The 23132-nt window shown below is 46.3% G+C and overlaps 1 long non-coding RNA gene across 1 annotated transcript in view; it reads right to left on the minus strand.

Annotated features, from left to right (window-relative positions):
• The window catches only part of LOC142925387 (uncharacterized), a 133577-nt gene that overhangs the window by 31832 nt on the left and 78613 nt on the right, over positions 1–23132 (minus strand). The window contains exon 1 of the long non-coding RNA XR_012942370.1: positions 1–23132. This exon is cut by the window's left edge and continues 22903 nt beyond it; it is cut by the window's right edge and continues 78613 nt beyond it. This is a non-coding gene — a long non-coding RNA (uncharacterized LOC142925387).

Raw genomic sequence — 23132 nt, forward strand, 5'->3', positions numbered from 1 at the left:
GAAGTGTCCCGTGGTGTTCACCAAGGAAATGTCCCATGGTGTTCACCGAGGAAATGTTCCATTGTGTTCAACAAGGAAGTGTCCCATGGTGTTCATAGAGGAAATGTCTCATGTTGTTCACCGAAGAAATGTCCCATGGTGTTAACCGAGGAAATGTCCCATGGTGTTCACCGGGGAAATGTCCCATGGTGTTCACCGAGGAAATGTTCATGGTGTTCACCGAGGAAATGTCCCATGGTGTTCACTGAAGAAATGTCCCATGGTGTTCATCGAGGAAATGTTCCATGGTGTTCATAGAGGAAGTGTCCCATGGTGTTCACTGAGGAAATGTTAAATGGTGTTCACCGAAGAAATGTCCCATGATGTTCACCAAGGAAATGTCCCATGGTGTTCATGGAGGAAGTGTCCCATGGTGTTCATAGATGAAATGTTCCATGGTGTTCATCGAGGAAGTGTCCCATGGTCTTCATCGAGGAAATGTTCCATGGTGTTCATAGAGGAAATGTCCCATGGTGTTCACCGAGGAAATGTCCCATGGTGTTCATCGAGGAAATGTCCCATGGTGTTCATAGACGAAATGTCTCATGTTGTTCACCGAAGAAATGTCCCATGGTGTTAACCGAGGAAATGTCCCATGGTGTTAACCGAGGAAATGTCCCATGGTGTTCATAGAGGAAATGTTCCATGGTCTTCATCGAGGAAATGTCCCATGGTGTTCACCGGGGAAATGTCCCATGGTGTTCACCGAGGAAATGTTAATTGTGTTCACCGAGGAAATGTCCCATGGTGTTCACCGAGGAAATGTCCCATGGTGTTCATCGAGGAAATGTTCCATGGTGTTCATAGAGGAAGTGTCCCGTTGTGTTCACCGAGGAAATGTCCCATGGTGTTCACCGAGGAAATGTTCCATGGTGTTCATCGAGGAAATGTCCCATGGTGTTCATCGAGGAAATGTCCCATGGTGTTCATAGACGAAATGTCTCATGTTGTTCACCGAAGAAATGTCCCATGGTGTTAACCGAGGAAATGTCCCATGGTGTTCATAGAGGAAATGTCCCATGGTGTTCATAGAGGAAATGTTCCATGGTGTTCATCGAGGAAATGTCCCATGGTGTTCACCGGGGAAATGTCCCATGGTGTTCACCGAGGAAATGTTAATTGTGTTCACCGAGGAAATGTCCCATGGTATTCACCGAGGAAATGTCCCATGGTGTTCATCGAGGAAATGTTCCATGGTGTTCATCGAGTAAGTGTCCCATAGTGTTCATAGAGGAAATGTCTCATGTTGTTCACCAAAGAAATGTCCCATGGTGTTAACCGAGGAAATGTCCCATGGTGTTCATAGAGGAAAGGTCCCATGGTGTTCATAGAGGAAGTGTTCCATGGTGTTCATAGAGGAAATGTCCCATGGTGTTCACCGGGGAAATGTCCCATGGTGTTCACCGGGGAAATGTCCCATGGTGTTCACCGAGGAAATGTTCATGGTGGTCACCGAGGTAATGTCCCATGGTGTTCACCGAGTAAATGTCCCATGGTGTTCATCGAGGAAATGTTCCATGGTGTTCATAGACGAAGTGTCCCATGGTGTTCACTGAGGAAATGTTAAATGGTGTTCACCGAAGAAATGTCCCATGATGTTCACCAAGGAAATGTCCCATGGTGTTCATGGAGGATGTGTCCCATGGTGTCCATAGAGGAAATGTTCCATGGTGTTCATCGAGGAAGTGTCCCATGGTGTTCATCGAGGAAATGTTCCATGGTGTTCATAGAGGAAATGTCCCATGGTGTTCACCGAGGAAGTGTCCCATGGTGTTCATCGAGGAAATGTCCCATGGTGTTCATAGAGGAAGTGACCCATGGTGTTCACCGACGAAATGTCCCATGGTGTTCACCGAGGAAATGTCCCATGGTGTTCACCGAGGAAATGTTCCATGGTGTTCATCGAGGAAGTGTCCCATGGTGTTCATAGAGGAAATGTCTCATTTTGCTCACCGAAGAAATGTCCCATGGTGTTAACCGAGGAAATGTCTCATGGTGTTCATAGAGGAAATGTCCCATGGTGTTCATAGAGGAAATGTTCCATGGTGTTCATCGAGGAAATGTCCCATGGTGTTCACCGGGGGAATGTTCCATGGTGTTCACCGAGGAAATGTTCATGGTGTTCACTGAGGAAATGTCCCATGGTGTTCACCGATGAAATGTCCCATGGTGTTCATCAAGGAAATGTTCCATGGTGTTCATAGAGGAAGTGTCCCATGGTGTTCACTGAGGAAATGTTAAATGGTGTTCACCGAAGAAATGTCCCATGATGTTCACCAAGGAAATGTCCCATGGTGTTCATGTTGGAAGTGTCCCATGGTGTTCATAGAGGAAATGTTCCATGGTGTTCATCGAGGAAGTGTCCCATGGTGTTCACCGAGGAAATGTCCCATGGTGTTCATAGAGGAAATGTCTCATATTGTTCACGGAAGAAATGTCCCATGGTGTTAACCGAGGAAATGTCCCATGGTATTCATAGAGGAAATGTCCCATGGTGTTCACTGAGGAAATGTCCCATGGTGTTTATAGAGGAAATGTCTCATGTTGTTCACCGAAGAAATGTCCCATGGTGTTAACCGAGGAAATGTCCCATGGTGTTCATAGAGGAAATGTCCCATTGTGTTCACTGAGGAATTGTCCCATGGTGTTCAACGAGGAAATGTCCCATGGTGTTCATAGAAGAAATGTCCCATGGTGTTCATAGAGGAAGTGACCCATGGTGTTCACCGACAAAATGTTCCATGGTGTTCACCGAGGAAATGTCCCATGGTGTTCACCGAGGAAATGTTCCATGGTGTTCATCGAGGAAGTGTCCCATGGTGTTCATAGACGACATGTCTCATGGTGTTCACTGAAGAAATATCCCATGGTGTTAACCGAGGAAATGTCCCATGGTGTTCATAGAGGAAATGTCCCATGGTGTTCATAGAGGAAATGTTCCATGGTGTTCATCGAGGAAATGTCCCATGGTGTTCACCGGGGAAATGTCCCATGGTGTTCACTGAGGAAATGTTCATGGTGTTCACCGAGGAAATGTCCCATGGTGTTCACCGAGGAAATGTCTCATGTTGTTCACCGAAGAAATGTCCCATGGTGTTAACCGAGGAAATGTCCCATGGTGTTCATAGAGGAAATGTCCCATGGTGTTCACTGAGGAAATGTCCCATGGTGTTCACCGAGGAAATGTTCATGGTGTTCACCGAGGAAATGTCCCATGGTGTTCACCGAGGAAATGTCCCATGGTGTTCATCGAGGAAATGTCCCATGGTGTTCATGTTGGAAGTGTCCCATGGTGTTCATAGAGGAAATGTTCCATGGTGTTCATCGAGGAAGTGTCCCATGGTGTTCATCGAGGAAATGTTCTATGGTGTTCATAGAGGAAATGTCTCATGTTGTTCACCGAAGAAATGTCCCATGGTGTTAACCGAGGAAATGTCCCATGGTGTTCATAGAGGAAATGTCCCATGGTGTTCATAGAGGAAATGTTCCATGGTGTTCATAGAGGAAATGTTCCATGGTGTTCATCGAGGAAATGTCCCATGGTGTTCACCGGGGAAATGTCCCATGGTGTTCACCGAGGAAATGTTCATGGTGTTCACCGAGGAAATGTCCCATGGTGTTCACCGAGGAAATGTCCCATGGTGTTCATCGAGGAAATGTTCCATGGTGTTCATAGAGGAAGTGTCCCGTGGTGTTCACCAAGGAAATGTCCCATGGTGTTCACCGAGGAAATGTTCCATTGTGTTCAACAAGGAAGTGTCCCATGGTGTTCATAGAGGAAATGTCTCATGTTGTTCACCGAAGAAATGTCCCATGGTGTTAACCGAGGAAATGTCCCATGGTGTTCACCGGGGAAATGTCCCATGGTGTTCACCGAGGAAATGTTCATGGTGTTCACCGAGGAAATGTCCCATGGTGTTCACTGAAGAAATGTCCCATGGTGTTCATCGAGGAAATGTTCCATGGTGTTCATAGAGGAAGTGTCCCATGGTGTTCACTGAGGAAATGTTAAATGGTGTTCACCGAAGAAATGTCCCATGATGTTCACCAAGGAAATGTCCCATGGTGTTCATGGAGGAAGTGTCCCATGGTGTTCATAGATGAAATGTTCCATGGTGTTCATCGAGGAAGTGTCCCATGGTCTTCATCGAGGAAATGTTCCATGGTGTTCATAGAGGAAATGTCCCATGGTGTTCACCGAGGAAATGTCCCATGGTGTTCATCGAGGAAATGTCCCATGGTGTTCATAGACGAAATGTCTCATGTTGTTCACCGAAGAAATGTCCCATGGTGTTAACCGAGGAAATGTCCCATGGTGTTAACCGAGGAAATGTCCCATGGTGTTCATAGAGGAAATGTTCCATGGTCTTCATCGAGGAAATGTCCCATGGTGTTCACCGGGGAAATGTCCCATGGTGTTCACCGAGGAAATGTTAATTGTGTTCACCGAGGAAATGTCCCATGGTGTTCACCGAGGAAATGTCCCATGGTGTTCATCGAGGAAATGTTCCATGGTGTTCATAGAGGAAGTGTCCCGTTGTGTTCACCGAGGAAATGTCCCATGGTGTTCACCGAGGAAATGTTCCATAGTGTTCATCGAGGAAATGTCCCATGGTGTTCATCGAGGAAATGTCCCATGGTGTTCATAGACGAAATGTCTCATGTTGTTCACCGAAGAAATGTCCCATGGTGTTAACCGAGGAAATGTCCCATGGTGTTCATAGAGGAAATGTCCCATGGTGTTCATAGAGGAAATGTTCCATGGTGTTCATCGAGGAAATGTCCCATGGTGTTCACCGGGGAAATGTCCCATGGTGTTCACCGAGGAAATGTTAATTGTGTTCACCGAGGAAATGTCCCATGGTATTCACCGAGGAAATGTCCCATGGTGTTCATCGAGGAAATGTTCCATGGTGTTCATCGAGTAAGTGTCCCATAGTGTTCATAGAGGAAATGTCTCATGTTGTTCACCAAAGAAATGTCCCATGGTGTTAACCGAGGAAATGTCCCATGGTGTTCATAGAGGAAAGGTCCCATGGTGTTCATAGAGGAAGTGTTCCATGGTGTTCATAGAGGAAATGTCCCATGGTGTTCACCGGGGAAATGTCCCATGGTGTTCACCGGGGAAATGTCCCATGGTGTTCACCGAGGAAATGTTCATGGTGGTCACCGAGGTAATGTCCCATGGTGTTCACCGAGTAAATGTCCCATGGTGTTCATCGAGGAAATGTTCCATGGTGTTCATAGACGAAGTGTCCCATGGTGTTCACTGAGGAAATGTTAAATGGTGTTCACCGAAGAAATGTCCCATGATGTTCACCAAGGAAATGTCCCATGGTGTTCATGGAGGATGTGTCCCATGGTGTCCATAGAGGAAATGTTCCATGGTGTTCATCGAGGAAGTGTCCCATGGTGTTCATCGAGGAAATGTTCCATGGTGTTCATAGAGGAAATGTCCCATGGTGTTCACCGAGGAAGTGTCCCATGGTGTTCATCGAGGAAATGTCCCATGGTGTTCATAGAGGAAGTGACCCATGGTGTTCACCGACGAAATGTCCCATGGTGTTCACCGAGGAAATGTCCCATGGTGTTCACCGAGGAAATGTTCCATGGTGTTCATCGAGGAAGTGTCCCATGGTGTTCATAGAGGAAATGTCTCATGTTGCTCACCGAAGAAATGTCCCATGGTGTTAACCGAGGAAATGTCTCATGGTGTTCATACAGGAAATGTCCCATGGTGTTCATAGAGGAAATGTTCCATGGTGTTCATCGAGGAAATGTCCCATGGTGTTCACCGGGGAAATGTTCCATGGTGTTCACCGAGGAAATGTTCATGGTGTTCACTGAGGAAATGTCCCATGGTGTTCACCGATGAAATGTCCCATGGTGTTCATCAAGGAAATGTTCCATGGTGTTCATAGAGGAAGTGTCCCATGGTGTTCACTGAGGAAATGTTAAATGGTGTTCACCGAAGAAATGTCCCATGATGTTCACCAAGGAAATGTCCCATGGTGTTCATGTTGGAAGTGTCCCATGGTGTTCATAGAGGAAATGTTCCATGGTGTTCATCGAGGAAGTGTCCCATGGTGTTCACCGAGGAAATGTCCCATGGTGTTCATAGAGGAAATGTCTCATATTGTTCACGGAAGAAATGTCCCATGGTGTTAACCGAGGAAATGTCCCATGGTATTCATAGAGGAAATGTCCCATGGTGTTCACTGAGGAAATGTCCCATGGTGTTTATAGAGGAAATGTCTCATGTTGTTCACCGAAGAAATGTCCCATGGTGTTAACCGAGGAAATGTCCCATGGTGTTCATAGAGGAAATGTCCCATTGTGTTCACTGAGGAATTGTCCCATGGTGTTCAACGAGGAAATGTCCCATGGTGTTCATAGAAGAAATGTCCCAGGGTGTTCATCGAGGAAATGTTCCAAGGTATTCACTGAGGAAATGTTCCATGGTGTTCATCGAGGAAATGTCCCATGGTGTTCACTGAGGAAATGTCCCATGTGTTCACCGAGGAAATGTCCCATGGTGTTCATCGAGGAAATGTCCCATGGTGTTCATCGAGGAAATATTGCATGGTGTTCATAGAGGAAATGTCCCATAGTGTTCATCGATGAAATGTTCCATGGTGTTCATAGAGGGAGTGTCCCATGGTGTTCACTGAGGAAATGTTAAATGGTGTTCACCAAAGAAATGTCCCATGATGTTCACCAAGGAAATGTCCCATGGTGTTCATGGAGGAAGTGTCCCAATGTGTTCACCGAGGAAATATCCCATGGTGTTCATCGAGGAAATGTTCCATGGTGTTCATAGAGAAAATGTCCCATGGTGTTCACCGAGGAAATGTCCCATGGTGTTCATCGAGGAAATGTTCCATGGTGTTCATTGAGGAAGTGTCCCATGGTGTTCACTGAGGAAATGTTCCATCGTGGTCACCGAGGAAATGTCCCATGGTGTTCACTGAGGAAATGTCCATGGTGTTCATTGAGGAAATGTCCCATGGTGTTCACCGAGGAAATGTTCCATGGTGTTCATCGAGGAAGTGTCCCATGGTGTTCATAGAGGAAATGTCTCATGTTGTTCACCGAAGAAATGTCCCATGGTGTTAACCGAGGAAATGTCCCATGGTGTTCATAGAGGAAATGTTCCATGGTGTTCACTGAGGAAATGTCCCATGGTGTTCACCGAGGAAATGTTCATGGTGTTCACCGAGGAAATGTCCCATGGTGTTCACCGAGGAAATGTCCCATGGTGTTCATCGAGGAAATGTCCCATGGTGTTCATGTTGGAAGTGTCCCATGGTGTTCATAGAGGAAATGTTCCATGGTGTTCATCGAGGAAGTGTCCCATGGTGTTCATCGAGGAAATGTTCCATGGTGTTCATAAAGGAAATGTCCCATGGTGTTCACAGAGGAAATGTCCCATGGTGTTCATCGAGGAAATGTTCCATGGTGTTCATTGAGGAAGTGTCCCATGGTGATCACCGAAGAAATGTTCCATCGTGTTCACCGAGGAAATGTCCCATGGTGTTCACTGAGGAAATGTCCATGGTGTTCATCGAGGAAGTGTCCCATGGTGTTCATAGAGGAAATGTCTCATATTGTTCACGGAAGAAATGTCCCATGGTGTTAACCGAGGAAATGTCCCATGGTATTCATAGAAGAAATGTCCCATGGTGTTCACTGAGGAAATGTCCCATGGTGTTCATAGAGGAAATGTCTCATGTTGTTCACCGAAGAAATGTCCCATGGTGTTAACCGAGGAAATGTCCCATGGTGTTCATAGAGGAAATGTCCCATGGTGTTCATTGAGGAAAGGTCCCATGGTGTTCATCGAGGAAATGTCCCATGGTGTTCACTGAGGAAATGTCCCAGGGTGTTCATCGAGGAAATGTTCCAAGGTGTTCACTGAGGAAATGTTCCATGGTGTTCATCGAGGAAATGTCCAATGGTGTTCATAGAAGAAATGTCCCAGAGTGTTCATCGAGGAAATGTTCCAAGGTGTTCACTGAGGAAATGTTCCATGGTGTTCATCGAGGAAATGTCCCATGGTGTTCATCGAGGAAATGTTCCATGGTGTTCATAGAGGAAGTGTCCCATGGTGTTCACTGAGGAAATGTTAAATGGTGTTCACCAAAGAAATGTCCCATGATGTTCACCAAGGAAATGTCCCATGGTGTTCATGGAGGAAGTGTCCCATGGTGTTCATAGAGGAAATGTTCCATGGTGTTCATCGAGGAAGTGTCCCATGGTGTTCATCGAGGAAATGTTCCATGGTGTTCATAGAGGAAATGTCCCATGGTGTTCACCGAGGAAATGTCCCATGGTGTTCATCGAGGAAATGTCCCATGATGTTCATAGAGGAAGTGACCCATGGTGTTCACCGACGAAATGTCCCATGGTGTTCACTGAGGAAATGTCCCATGGTGTTCACCGAGGAAATGTTCCATGGTGTTCATCGAGGAAGTGTCCCATGGTGTTCATAGAGGAAATGTCTCATGTTGTTCACCGAAGAAATGTCCCATGGTGTTAACCGAGGAAATGTCCCATGGTGTTCATAGAGGAAATGTCCTATGGTGTTCATAGAGGAAATGTTCCATGGTGTTCATAGAGAAAATGTCCCATGGTGTTCACCGAGGAAATGTCCCATGGTGTTCATCGAGGAAATGTTCCATGGTGTTCATCGAGGAAGTGTCCCATGGTGTTCACCGAGGAAATATTCCATCGTGGTCACCGAGGAAATGTCCCATGGTGTTCAATGAGGAAATGTCCATGGTGTTCATCGAGGAAATTTCCCATGGTGTTCACCGAGGAAATGTTCCATGGTGTTCATCGAGGAAGTGTCCCATGGTGTTCATAGAGGAAATGTCTCATGTTGTTCACCGAAGAAATGTCCCATGGTGTTAACCGAGGAAATGTCCCATGGGGTTCATAGAGGAAATGTCCCATGGTGTTCACTGAGGAAATGTCCCATGGTGTTCACCGAGGAAATGTTCATGGTGTTCACCGAGGAAATGTCCCATGGTGTTCACTGAGAAAATGTCCCATGGTGTTCATCGAGGAAATGTTCCATGGTGTTCATAGAGGAAGTGTCCCATGGTGTTCACTGAGGAAATGTTAAATGGTGTTCACCGAAGAAATGTCCCATGATGTTCACCAAGGAAATGTCCCATGGTGTTCATGTTGGAAGTGTCCCATGGTGTTCATAGAGGAAATGTTCCATGGTGTTCATCGAGGAAGTGTCCCATGGTGTTCATCGAGGAAATGTTCCATGGTGTTCATAAAGGAAATGTCCCATGGTGTTCACCGAGGAAATGTCCCATGGTGTTCATCGAGGAAATGTTCCATGGTGTTCATTGAGGAAGTGTCCCATGGTGTTCACCGAAGAAATATTCCATCGTGTTCACCGAGGAAATGTCCCATGGTGTTCACTGAGGAAATGTCCATGGTGTTCATCGAGGAAGTGTCCCATGGTGTTCATAGAGGAAATGTCTCAAATTGTTCACGGAAGAAATGTCCCATGGTGTTAACCGAGGAAATGTCCCATGGTATTCATAGAGGAAATGTCCCATGGTGTCCACTGAGGAAATGTCCCATGGTGTTCATAGAGGAAATGTCTCATGTTGTTCACCGAAGAAATGTCCCATGGTGTTAACCGAGGAAATGTCCCATGGTGTTCATAGAGGAAATGTCCCATGGTGTTCACTGAGGAAATGTCCCATGGTGTTCACCGAGGAAATGTCCCATGGTGTTCATAGAAGAAATGTCCCAGGGTGTTCATCGAGGAAATGTTCCAAGGTGTTCACTGAGGAAATGTTCCATGGTGTTCATCGAGGAAATGTCCCATGGTGTTCACTGAAAAAATGTCCCATGTGTTCACCGAGGAAATGTCCCATGGTGTTCATAGAGGAAATGTCCCATGGTGTTCATTGAGGAAATATTGCATGGTGTTCATAGAGGAAATGTCCCATAGTGTTCATCGATGAAATGTTCGATGGTGTTCATAGAGGAAGTGTCCCATGGTGTTCACTGAGGAAATGTTAAATGGTGTTCACCGAAGAAATGTCCCATGATGTTCACCAAGGAAATGTCCCATGGTGTTCATGGAGGAAGTGTCCCAATGTGTTCACCGAGGAAATATCCCATGGTGTTCATCGAGGAAATGTTCCATGGTGTTCATAGAGAAAATGTCCCATGGTGGTCACTGAGGAAATGTCCCATGGTGTTCATCGAGGAAATGTTCCATGGTGTTCATCGAGGAAGTGTCCAATGGTGTTCACCGAGGAAATGTTCCATCGTGGTCACCGAGGAAATGTCCCATGGTGTTCACTGAGGAAATGTCCATGGTGTTCATCGAGGAAATGTCCCATGGTGTTCACCGTGGAAATGTTCCATGGTGTTCATCGAGGAAATGTTCCATGGTGTTAACCGAGGAAATGTCCCATGGTGTTCATAGAGGAAATGTCCCATGGTGTTCACTGAGGAAATGTCCCATGGTGTTCACCGAGGAAATGTCCCAGGGTGTTCATTGAGGAAATGTTCCAAGGTGTTCATCGAGGAAATGTTCCATGGTGTTCATAGAGGAAATGTCCCAGGGTGTTCATCGAGTAAATGTCCCATGGTGTTCATAGAGGAAATGTTCCATGGTGTTAATCGAGGAAATGTTCCATGGTGTTCATCGAGGAAATGTCCCAGGGTGTTCATCGAGGAAATGTTCCAAGGTGTTCATCGAGGAAATGTTCCATGGTGTTCATCGAGGAAATGTCCCAGGGTGTTCATCGAGGAAATGTCCCATGGTGTTCATCGAGGAAATGTCCCAGGGTGTTCATTGAGGAAATGTCCCATGGTGTTTATCGAGGAAATGTTCCAAGGTGTTCATCGAGGAAATGTTCCATGGTGTTCATTGAGGAAATGTCCCAGGGTGTTCATCGAGGAAATGTCCCAGGGTGTTCATCGAGGAAATGTCCTAGGGTGTTCATCGAGGAAATGTCCCATGGTGATTATCGAGGAAATGTTCCAAGGTGTTCACCGAAGAAATGTCCCAGGGTGTTCACTGAGGAAATATCCCATCGTGTTCATAGAGCAAATGTCCCATGGTGTTAATCGAGGAAATGTCCCATGGTGTTCATAGAGGAAGTGACCCATGGTGTTCACCGACGAAATGTCCCATGGTATTCACCGAGCAAATGTCCCATGGTGTTCACCGAGGAAATGTTCCATGGTGTTCATCGAGGAAGTGTCCCATGGTGTTCATAGAGGAAATGTCTCATGTTGTTCACCGAAGAAATGTCCCATGGTGTTAACCAAGGAAATGTCCCATGGTGTTCATAGATGAAATGTCCCATGGTGTTCATAGAGGAAATGTTCCATGGTGTTCATCGAGGAAATGTCCCATGGTGTTCACCGGGGAAATGTCCCATGGTGTTCACTGAGGAAATGTTCATGGTGTTCACCGAGGAAATGTCCCATGGTGTTCACTGAGGAAATGTCCCATGGTGTTCATCGAGGAAATGTTCCATGGTGTTCATAGAGGAAGTGTCCCATGGTGTTCACTGAGGAAATGTTAAATGGTGTTCACCGAAGAAATGTCCCATGATGTTCACCAAGGAAATGTCCCATGGTGTTCATGGAGGAAGTGTCCCATGGTGTTCATAGAGGAAATGTTCCATGGTGTTCATCGAGGAAGTGTCCCATGGTGTTCATCGAGGAAATGTTCCATGGTGTTCATAGAGGAAATGTCCCATGGTGTTCAACGAGGAAATGTCCCATGGTGTTCACCGAGGAAATGTTCCATGGTGTTCATCGAGGAAATGTCCCATGGTATTCATAGAGGAAATGTTCCATGGTGTTCATCGAGGAAATGTCCCATGGTGTTCACCGGGGAAATGTCCCATGGTGTTCACCGAGGAAATGTTCATGGTGTTCACCGAGGAAATGTCCCATGGTGTTCACCGAGGAAATGTCCCATGGTGTTCATCGAGGAAATGTTCCATGGTGTTCAAAGAGGAAGTGTCCCGTGGTGTTCACCGAGGAAATGTCCCATGGTGTTCACCGAGGAAATGTTCCATGGTGTTCATCGAGGAAGTGTCCCATGGTGTTCATAGAGGAAATGTCTCATGTTGTTCACCGAAGAAATTTCCACTGTGTTAACCGAGGAAATGTCCCATGGTTTCATAGAGGAAATGTCCCATGGTGTTCATAGAGGAAATGTTCCATGGTGTTCATCGAGGAAATGTCCCATGGTGTTCACCCGGGAAATGTCCCATGGTGTTCACCGAGGAAATGTTCATGGTGTTCACCGAGGAAATGTCCCATGGTGTTCACCGAGGAAATGTCCCATGGTGTTCATCGAGGAAATGTTCCATGGTATTCATAGAGGAAGTGTCCCATGGTGTTCACTGAGGAAATGTTAAATGGTGTTCACCGAAGAAATGTCCCATGATGTTCACCAAGGAAATGTCCCATGGTGTTCATAGAGGAAATGTTCCATGGTGTTCATCGAGGAAGTGTCCCCTGGTGTTCATCGAGGAAATGTTCCATGGTGTTCATAGAGGAAATGTCCCATGGTGTTCACCGAGGAAATGTCCCATGGTGTTCATCGAGGAAATGTCCCATGGTGTTCATAGAGGAAGTGACCCATGGTGTTCACCGACGAAATGTCCCATGGTGTTCACCGAGGAAATGTCCCATGGTGTTCACCGAGGAAATGTTCCATGGTGTTCATCGAGGAAGTGTCCCATGTTGTTCATAGAGGAAATGTCTCATGTTGTTCACCGAAGAAATGTCCCATGGTGGTAACCGAGGAAATGTCCCATGGTGTTCATAGAGGAAATATCCCATGGTGTTCATAGAGGAAATGTTCCATGGTGTTCATCGAGGAAATGTCCCATGGTGTTCAGCGGGGAAATGTCCCATTGGTGTTCACCGAGGAAATGTTCATGGTGTTCACCGAGGAAATGTCCCATGGTGTTCACCGAGGAAATGTCCCATGGTGTTCATCGAGGAAATGTTCCATGGTGTTCATAGAGGAAGTGTCCCATGATGTTCACCAAGGAAATGTCCCATGGTGTTCATGTTGGAAGTGTCCCATGGTGTTCATTGAGGAAATATTGCATGGTGTTCATAGAGGAAATGTCCCATAGTGTTCATCGATGAAATGTTCGATGGTGTTCATAGAGGAAGTGTCCCATGGTGTTCACTGAGGAAATGTTAAATGGTGTTCACCGAAGAAATGTCCCATGATGTTCACCAAGGAAATGTCCCATGGTGTTCATGGAGGAAGTGTCCCAATGTGTTCACCGAGGAAATATCCCATGGTGTTCATCGAGGAAATGTTCCATGGTGTTCATAGAGAAAATGTCCCATGGTGGTCACTGAGGAAATGTCCCATGGTGTTCATCGAGGAAATGTTCCATGGTGTTCATCGAGGAAGTGTCCAATGGTGTTCACCGAGGAAATGTTCCATCGTGGTCACCGAGGAAATGTCCCATGGTGTTCACTGAGGAAATGTCCATGGTGTTCATCGAGGAAATGTCCCATGGTGTTCACCGTGGAAATGTTCCATGGTGTTCATCGAGGAAATGTTCCATGGTGTTAACCGAGGAAATGTCCCATGGTGTTCATAGAGGAAATGTCCCATGGTGTTCACTGAGGAAATGTCCCATGGTGTTCACCGAGGAAATGTCCCAGGGTGTTCATTGAGGAAATGTTCCAAGGTGTTCATCGAGGAAATGTTCCATGGTGTTCATAGAGGAAATGTCCCAGGGTGTTCATCGAGTAAATGTCCCATGGTGTTCATAGAGGAAATGTTCCATGGTGTTCATCGAGGAAATGTTCCATGGTGTTCATCGAGGAAATGTCCCAGGGTGTTCATCGAGGAAATGTTCCAAGGTGTTCATCGAGGAAATGTCCCAGGGTGTTCATCGAGGAAATGTCCCATGGTGTTCATCGAGGAAATGTCCCAGGGTGTTCATTGAGGAAATGTCCCATGGTGTTTATCGAGGAAATGTTCCAAGGTGTTCATCGAGGAAATGTTCCATGGTGTTCATTGAGGAAATGTCCCAGGGTGTTCATCGAGGAAATGTCCCAGGGTGTTCATCGAGGAAATGTCCTAGGGTGTTCATCGAGGAAATGTCCCATGGTGTTTATCGAGGAAATGTTCCAAGGTGTTCACCGAAGAAATGTCCCAGGGTGTTCACTGAGGAAATATCCCATCGTGTTCATAGAGCAAATGTCCCATCGTGTTCATAGAGGAAATGTCCCATGGTGTTAATCGAGGAAATGTCCCATGGTGTTCATAGAGGAAGTGACCCATGGTGTTCACCGACGAAATGTCCCATGGTATTCACCGAGCAAATGTCCCATGGTGTTCACCGAGGAAATGTTCCATGGTGTTCATCGAGGAAGTGTCCCATGGTGTTCATAGAGGAAATGTCTCATGTTGTTCACCGAAGAAATGTCCCATGGTGTTAACCAAGGAAATGTCCCATGGTGTTCATAGATGAAATGTCCCATGGTGTTCATAGAGGAAATGTTCCATGGTGTTCATCGAGGAAATGTCCCATGGTGTTCACCGGGGAAATGTCCCATGGTGTTCACTGAGGAAATGTTCATGGTGTTCACCGAGGAAATGTCCCATGGTGTTCACCGAGGAAATGTCCCATGGTGTTCATCGAGGAAATGTTCCATGGTGTTCATAGAGGAAGTGTCCCATGGTGTTCACTGAGGAAATGTTAAATGGTGTTCACCGAAGAAATGTCCCATGATGTTCACCAAGGAAATGTCCCATGGTGTTCATGGAGGAAGTGTCCCATGGTGTTCATAGAGGAAATGTTCCATGGTGTTCATCGAGGAAGTGTCCCATGGTGTTCATCGAGGAAATGTTCCATGGTGTTCATAGAGGAAATGTCCCATGGTGTTCAACGAGGAAATGTCCCATGGTGTTCACCGAGGAAATGTTCCATGGTGTTCATCGAGGAAATGTCCCATGGTATTCATAGAGGAAATGTTCCATGGTGTTCATCGAGGAAATGTCCCATGGTGTTCACCGGGGAAATGTCCCATGGTGTTCACCGAGGAAATGTTCATGGTGTTCACTGAGGAAATGTCCCATGGTGTTCACCGAGGAAATGTCCCATGGTGTTCATCGAGGAAATGTTCCATGGTGTTCATAGAGGAAGTGTCCCGTGGTGTTCACCGAGGAAATGTCCCATGGTGTTCACCGAGGAAATGTTCCATGGTGTTCATCGAGGAAGTGTCCCATGGTGTTCATAGAGGAAATGTCTCATGTTGTTCACCGAAGAAATTTCCACTGTGTTAACCGAGGAAATGTCCCATGGTTTCATAGAGGAAATGTCCCATGGTGTTCATAGAGGAAATGTTCCATGGTGTTCATCGAGGAAATGTCCCATGGTGTTCACCCGGGAAATGTCCCATGGTGTTCACCGAGGAAATGTTCATGGTGTTCACCGAGGAAATGTCCCATGGTGTTCACCGAGGAAATGTCCCATGGTGTTCATCGAGGAAATGTTCCATGGTATTCATAGAGGAAGTGTCCCATGGTGTTCACTGAGGAAATGTTAAATGGTGTTCACCGAAGAAATGTCCCATGATGTTCACCAAGGAAATGTCCCATGGTGTTCATAGAGGAAATGTTCCATGGTGTTCATCGAGGAAGTGTCCCCTGGTGTTCATCGAGGAAATGTTCCATGGTGTTCATAGAGGAAATGTCCCATGGTGTTCACCGAGGAAATGTCCCATGGTGTTCATCGAGGAAATGTCCCATGGTGTTCATAGAGGAAGTGACCCATGGTGTTCACCGACGAAATGTCCCATGGTGTTCACCGAGGAAATGTCCCATGGTGTTCACCGAGGAAATGTTCCATGGTGTTCATCGAGGAAATGTCCCATGTTGTTCATAGAGGAAATGTCTCATGTTGTTCACCGAAGAAATGTCCCATGGTGGTAACCGAGGAAATGTCCCATGGTGTTCATAGAGGAAATGTCCCATGGTGTTCATAGAGGAAATGTTCCATGGTGTTCATCGAGGAAATGTCCCATGGTGTTCAGCGGGGAAATGTCCCATGGTGTTCACCGAGGAAATGTTCATGGTGTTCACCGAGGAAATGTCCCATGGTGTTCACCGAGGAAATGTCCCATGGTGTTCATCGAGGAAATGTTCCATGGTGTTCATAGAGGAAGTGTCCCATGATGTTCACCAAGGAAATGTCCCATGGTGTTCATGTTGGAAGTGTCCCATGGTGTTCATTGAGGAAGTGTCCCATGGTGTTCACCGAGGAAATGTTCCATCGTGTTCACCGAGGAAATGTCCCATGGTGTTCACTGAGGAAATGTCCATGGTATTCATCGAGGAAATGTCCCATGGTGTTCACCGAGGAAATGTTCCATGGTGTTCATCGAGGAAGTGTCCCATGTTGTTCATAGAGGAAATGTTCCATGGTGTTCATCGAGGAAGTGTCCCCTGGTGTTCATCGAGGAAATGTTCCATGGTGTTCATAGAGGAAATGTCCCATGGTGTTCACCGAGGAAATGTCCCATGGTGTTCATCGAGGAAATGTCCCATGGTGTTCATAGAGGAAGTGACCCATGGTGTTCACCGACGAAATGTCCCATGGTGTTCACCGAGGAAATGTCCCATGGTGTTCACCGAGGAAATGTTCCATGGTGTTCATCGAGGAAGTGTCCCATGTTGTTCATAGAGGAAATGTCTCATGTTGTTCACTGAAGAAATGTCCCATGGTGGTAACCGAGGAAATGTCCCATGGTGTTCATAGAGGAAATGTCCCATGGTGTTCATAGAGGAAATGTTCCATGGTGTTCATCGAGGAAATGTCCCATGGTGTTCAGCAGGGTAATGTCCCATGGTGTTCACCGAGGAAATGTTCATGGTGTTCACCGAGGAAATGTCCCATGGTGTTCACCGAGGAAATGTCCCATGGTGTTCATCGAGGAAATGTTCCATGGTGTTCATAGAGGAAGTGTCCCATGATGTTCACCAAGGAAATGTCCCATGGTGTTCATGTTGGAAGTGTCCCATGGTGTTCATTGAGGAAGTGTCCCATGGTGTTCACCGAGGAAATGTTCCATCGTGTTCACCGAGGAAATGTCCCATGGTGTTCACTGAGGAAATGTCCATGGTGTTCATCGAGGAAATGACCCATGGTGTTCACCGAGGAAATGTTCCATGGTGTTCATCGAGGAAGTGTCCCATGTTGTTCATAGAGGAAATGTCTCATATTGTTCACAGAAGAAATGTCCCATGGTGTTAACCGAGGAAATGTCCCATGGTATTCATAGAGGAAATGTCCCATGGTGTTCACTGAGGAAATGTCCCATGGTGTTCATAGAGGAAATGTCTCATGTTGTTCACTGAAGAAATGTCCCATGGTGTTAACCGAGGAAATGTCCCATGGTGTTCATAGAAGAAATGTCCCAGGGTGTTCATCGAAGAAATGTTCCAAGGAGTTCACTGAGGAAATGTTCCATGGTGTTCATCGAGGAAATGTCCCATGGTGTTCACCGGGGAAATGTCCCATGTGTTCACCGAGGAAATGTCCCATGGTGTTCATCGAGGAAATGTCCCATGGTGTTCATCGAGGAAATATTCCATGGTGTTCATAGAGGAAATGTCCCATTGTGTTCATCGAGGAAATGTCCCATGGTGTTCACTGAGGAAATGTCCCATGGTGTTCACCGAGGAAATGTCCCATGTTGTTCATCGAGGAAATGTCCCATGGTGTTCATCGAGGAAATATTGCATGGTGTTCATAGAGGAAATGTCCCATAGTGTTCATCAAGGAAATGTTCCATGGTGTTCATAGAGGAAGTGTCCCATGGTGTTCACTGAGGAAATGTTAAATGGTGTTCACCGAAGAAATGTCCCATGATGTTCACCAAGGAAATGTCCCATGGTGTTCATGGAGGAAGTGTCCCAATGTGTTCACCAAGGAAATATCCCATGGTGTTCATCGAGTAAATGTTCCATGGTGTTCATAGAGAAAATGTCCCATGGTGTTCACCGAGGAAATGTCCCATGGTGTTCATCGAGGAAATGTTCCATGGTGTTCATCGAGGAAGTGTCACATGGTGTTCACCGAGGAAATGTTCCATCGTGGTCACTGAGGAAATGTCCCATGGTGTTCACTGAGGAAATGTCCATGGTGTTCATTGAGGAAATGTCCCATGGTGTTCACCGAGGAAATGTTCCATGGTGTTCATCGGGGAAGTGTCCCATGGTGTTCATAGAGGAAATGTCTCATGTTGTTCACCGAAGAAATGTCCCATGGTGTTAACCGAGGAAATGTCCCATGGTGTTCATAGAGGAAATATCCCATGGTGTTCACTGAGGAAATGTCCCATGGTGTTCACCGAGGAAATGTCCCATGGTGTTCATAGAAGAAATGTCCCAGGGTGTTCATCGAGGAAATGTTCCAAGGTGTTCATCGAGGAAATGTTCCATGGTGTTCATAGAGGAAATGTCCCAGGGTGTTCATCGAGGAAATGTCCCATGGTGTTCATAGAGGAAATGTTCCATGGTGATCATAGAGGAAATATCCCATGGTGTTCACTGAGGAAATGTCCCATGGTGTTCACCGAGGAAATGTCCCATGGTGTTCATAGAGGAAATGTCCCAGGGTGTTCATCGAGGAAATGTTCCAAGGTGTTCATCGAGGAAATGTTCCATGGTGTTCATAGAGGAAATGTCCCAGGGTGTTCATCGAGGAAATGTCCCATGGTGTTCATAGAGGAAATGTTCCATGGTGTTCATCGAGGAAATGTTCCATGGTGTTCATTGAGGAAATGTCCCAGGGTGTTCATCAAGGAAATGTTCCAAGGTGTTCATCGAGGAAATGTCCCATGGTGTTCATCGAGGAAATGTTCCATGGTGTTCATCGAGGAAATGTCCCAGGGTGTTCATCGAGGAAATGACCCAGGGTGTTCATCGAGGAAATGTCCCAGGGTGTTCATCGAGGAATTTTCCCATGGTGTTCATCGAGGAAATGTTCCAAGGTGTTCACCGAGGAAATGTCCCAGGGTGTTCACTGAGGAAATGTCCCATCGTGTTCATAGAGGAAATGTCCCATCGTGTTCATAGAGGAAATGTCCCATGGTGTTAATCGAGGAAATGTCCTATGGTGTTCATAGAGGAAGTGACCCATGGTGTTCACCGACGAAATGCCCCATGGTGTTCACCGAGGAAATGTCCCATGGTGTTCACCGAGGAAATGTTCCATGGTGTTCATCGAGGAAGTGTCCCATGGTGTTCATAGAGGAAATGTCCCATGGTGTTCACCGAGGAAATGTTCATGGTGTTCACCGAGGAAATGTCCCATGGTGTTCACCGAGGAAATGTCCCATGGTGTTCATCGAGGAAATGTCCCATGGTGTTCATAGAGGAAATGTACCATGGTGTTCATCGAGGAAATGTCCCATGGTGTTCATAGAGGAAATGTCCCATGGTGTTAATCGAGGAAATGTCCCATGGTGTTCACAGAGGAAGTGTCCCTTGGTGTTCATCGAGGAATGTCCCATGGTGTTCATCGAGGAAATGTCCCATGGTGTTCATCGAGGAAATGTCCCATGGTGTTCATCGAGGAAATGTCCCATGGTGTTAATCGAGGAAATGTCCCATGGTGTTCACAGAGGAAATGTCCCATGCTGTTCATCGAGGAAATGTCCCATGGTGTTCATTGAGGAAATGTCCAATGGTGTTCATAGAGGAAATGTCCCATGGTGTTCACCGAGGAAATGTCCCATGGTGTTCATCAAGGAAATGTCCCATGGTGTTCATAGAGGAAATGTCCCATGGTGTTCACTGAGGAAATGTCCCATGTTGTTCATAGAGGAAATGTCTCATGTTGTTCACCAAAGAAATGTTCCATGGTGTTAACCGAGGAAATGTCCCATGGTGTTCATAGAGGAAATGTCCCATGGTGTTCACTGAGGAAATGTCCCATGGTGTTCACCGAGGAAATGTCCCATGGTGTTCATAGAGGAAATGTCCCAGGGTGTTCATCGAGGAAATGTTCCAAGTTGTTCATCGAGGAAATGTTCCATGGTGTTCATAGAGGAAATGTCCCAGGGTGTTCATCGAGGAAATGTCCCATGGTGTTCATAGAGGAAATGTTCCATGGTGTTCATCAAGAAAATGTCCAATGGTGTTAATCGAGGAAATGTCCCATGGTGTTCACCGAGGAAATGTCCCATGGTGTTCATCGAGGAAATGTCCCATGGTGTTCATTGAGGAAATGTCCCATGGTGTTCACCGAGGAAATGTCCCATGGTGTTCATCAAGGAAATGTCCCATGGTGTTCACTGAGGAAATGTCCCATGTTGTTCATAGAGGAAATGTCTCATGTTGTTCATAGAGGAAATGTCCCAGGGTGTTCATCGAGGAAATGTCCCATGGTGTTCATAGAGGAAATGTCCCATGGTGTTCATAGAGGAAATGTTCCATGGTGTTCATCGAGGAAATGTCCCATGGTGTTCACCGGGGAAATGTCCCATGGTGTTCATCAAGGAAATGTTCCATGGTGTTCATAGAGGAAATGTCCCATGGTGTTCATAGAGGAAATGTTCCATGGTGTTCATAGAGGAAATGTTCCATGGTGTTCATCGAGGAAATGTCCCATGGTGTTCACCGGGGAAATGTCCCATGGTGTTCACCGAGGAAATGTTCATGGTGTTCACCGAGGAAATGTCACATGGTGTTCACCGAGGAAATGTCCCATGGTGTTCATCGAGGAAATGTCCCATGGTGTTCATAGAGGAAATGTCCCATGGTGTTCATCGAGGAAATGTCCCATGGTGTTCATAGAGGAAATGTTCCATGGTGTTAATCGAGGAAATGTCCCATGGTGTTCACCGAGGAAGTGTCCCTTGGTGTTCATCGAGGAATGTCCCATGGTGTTCATCGAGGAAATGTCCCATGGTGTTCATCGAGGAAATGTCCCATGGTGTTCATCGAGGAAATGTCCCATGGTGTTCACCGAGGAAATGTCCCATGGTGTTCATCGAGGAAATGTCCCATGGTGTTCATCGAGGAAATGTCCCATGGTGTTCATCGAGGAAATGTCCCATGGTGTTCATCGAGGCAATGTCCCATGGTGTTCACCGAGGAAATGTCCCATGGTGTTCATCGAGGAAATGTCCCATGGTGTTCATAGAGGAAATGTTCCATGGTGTTCATCGAGGAAATGTCCCATGGTGTTCACCGGGGAAATGTCCCATGGTGTTCACCGAGGAAATGTTCATGGTGTTCACCGAGGAAATGTCCCATGGTGTTCACCGAGGAAATGTCCCATGGTGTTCATCGAGGAAATGTCCCATGGTGTTCATAGAGGAAATGTCCCATGGTGTTCATCGAGGAAATGTCCCATGGTGTTCATAGAGGAAATGTCCCATGGTGTTAATCGAGGAAATGTTCCATGGTGTTCACCGAGGAAGTGTCCCTTGGTGTTCATCGAGGAATGTCCCATGGTGTTCATCGAGGAAATGTCCCATGGTGTTCATCGAGGAAATGTCCCATGGTGTTCATCGAGGAAATGTCCCATGGTGTTCATCGAGGAAATGTCCCATGGTGTTCATTGAGGAAATGTCCAATGGTGTTCATAGAGGAAATGTCCCATGGTGTTCACCGAGGAAATGTCCCATGGTGTTCATCAAGGAAATGTCCCATGGTGTTCATAGAGGAAATGTCCCATGGTGTTCACTGAGGAAATGTCCCATGTTGTTCATAGAGGAAATGTCTCATGTTGTTCACCAAAGAAATGTCCCATGGTGTTAACCGAGGAAATGTCCCATGGTGTTCATAGAGGAAATGTCCCATGGTGTTCACTGAGGAAATGTCCCATGGTGTTCACCGAGGAAATGTCCCATGGTGTTCATAGAGGAAATGTCCCAGGGTGTTCATCGAGGAAATGTTCCAAGTTGTTCATCGAGGAAATGTTCCATGGTGTTCATAGAGGAAATGTCCCAGGGTGTTCATCGAGGAAATGTCCCATGGTGTTCATAGAGGAAATGTTCCATGGTGTTCATCAAGGAAATGTTCCATGGTGTTCATAGAGGAAATGTCCCAGGGTGTTCATCGAGGAAATGTCCCACGGTGTTCATAGAGGAAATGTTCCATGGTGTTCATTGAGGAAATGTTCCATGGTGTTCATCGAGGAAATGTCCCAGGGTGTTCATCGAGGAAATGTTCCAAGGTGTTCATCGAGGAAATGTCCCATGGTGATCATAGAGGAAATGTTCCATGATGTTCATCGAGGAAATGTTCCATGGTGTTCATCGAGGAAATGTCCCAGGGTGTTCATCGAGGAAATGTCCCAGGGTGTTCATCGAGGAAATGTCCCATGGTGTTCATCGAAGAAATGTTCCAAGGTGTTTACCGAGGAAATTTCCCATGGTGCTCACTGAGGAAATGTCCCATGGTGTTCATAGAGGAAATGTCCCATCGTGTTCATAGAGGAAATGTCCCATGGTGTTAATTGAGGAAATGTCCCATGGTGTTCATAGAGGAAGTGACCCATGGTGTTCACCGACAAAATGTCCCCTGGGGTTCACCGAGGAAACGTCCCACGGTGTTCACCGAGGAAATGTTCCATGGTGTTCATCGAGGAAGTGTCCCATGGTGTTCATAGAGGAAATGTCTCATGTTGTTCACTGAAAAAATGTCCCATGGTGTTAACCGAGGAAATGTCCCATGGTGGTCATAGAGGAAATGTTCCATGGTTTTCATCGAGTAAATGTCCCATGGTGTTCACCGGGGAAATGTCCCATGGTGTTCACCGAGGAAATGTTCATGGTGTTCACCGAGGAAATGTCCCATGGTGTTCACCGAGGAAATGTCCCATGGTGGTCATCGAGGAAATGTTCCATGGTGTTCATAGAGGAAGTGTCCCATGGTGTTCACTGAGGAAATGTTAAATGGTGTTCACTGAAGAAATGTCCCATGGTGTTAACCGAGGAAATGTCCCATGGTGTTCATAGAGGAAATATCCCATGGTGTTCACTGAGGAAATGTCCCATGGTGTTCACCGAGGAAATGTCCCATGGTGTTCACCGAGGAA

The sequence above is a fragment of the Petromyzon marinus genome, chromosome 20, assembly GCF_048934315.1.
Source record: "Petromyzon marinus isolate PM22_M1 ecotype Great Lakes invasive population chromosome 20, UKy_Petmar_22M1.pri1.0, whole genome shotgun sequence".
Classification (NCBI taxonomy): Eukaryota; Metazoa; Chordata; class Hyperoartia; order Petromyzontiformes; family Petromyzontidae; genus Petromyzon; species Petromyzon marinus.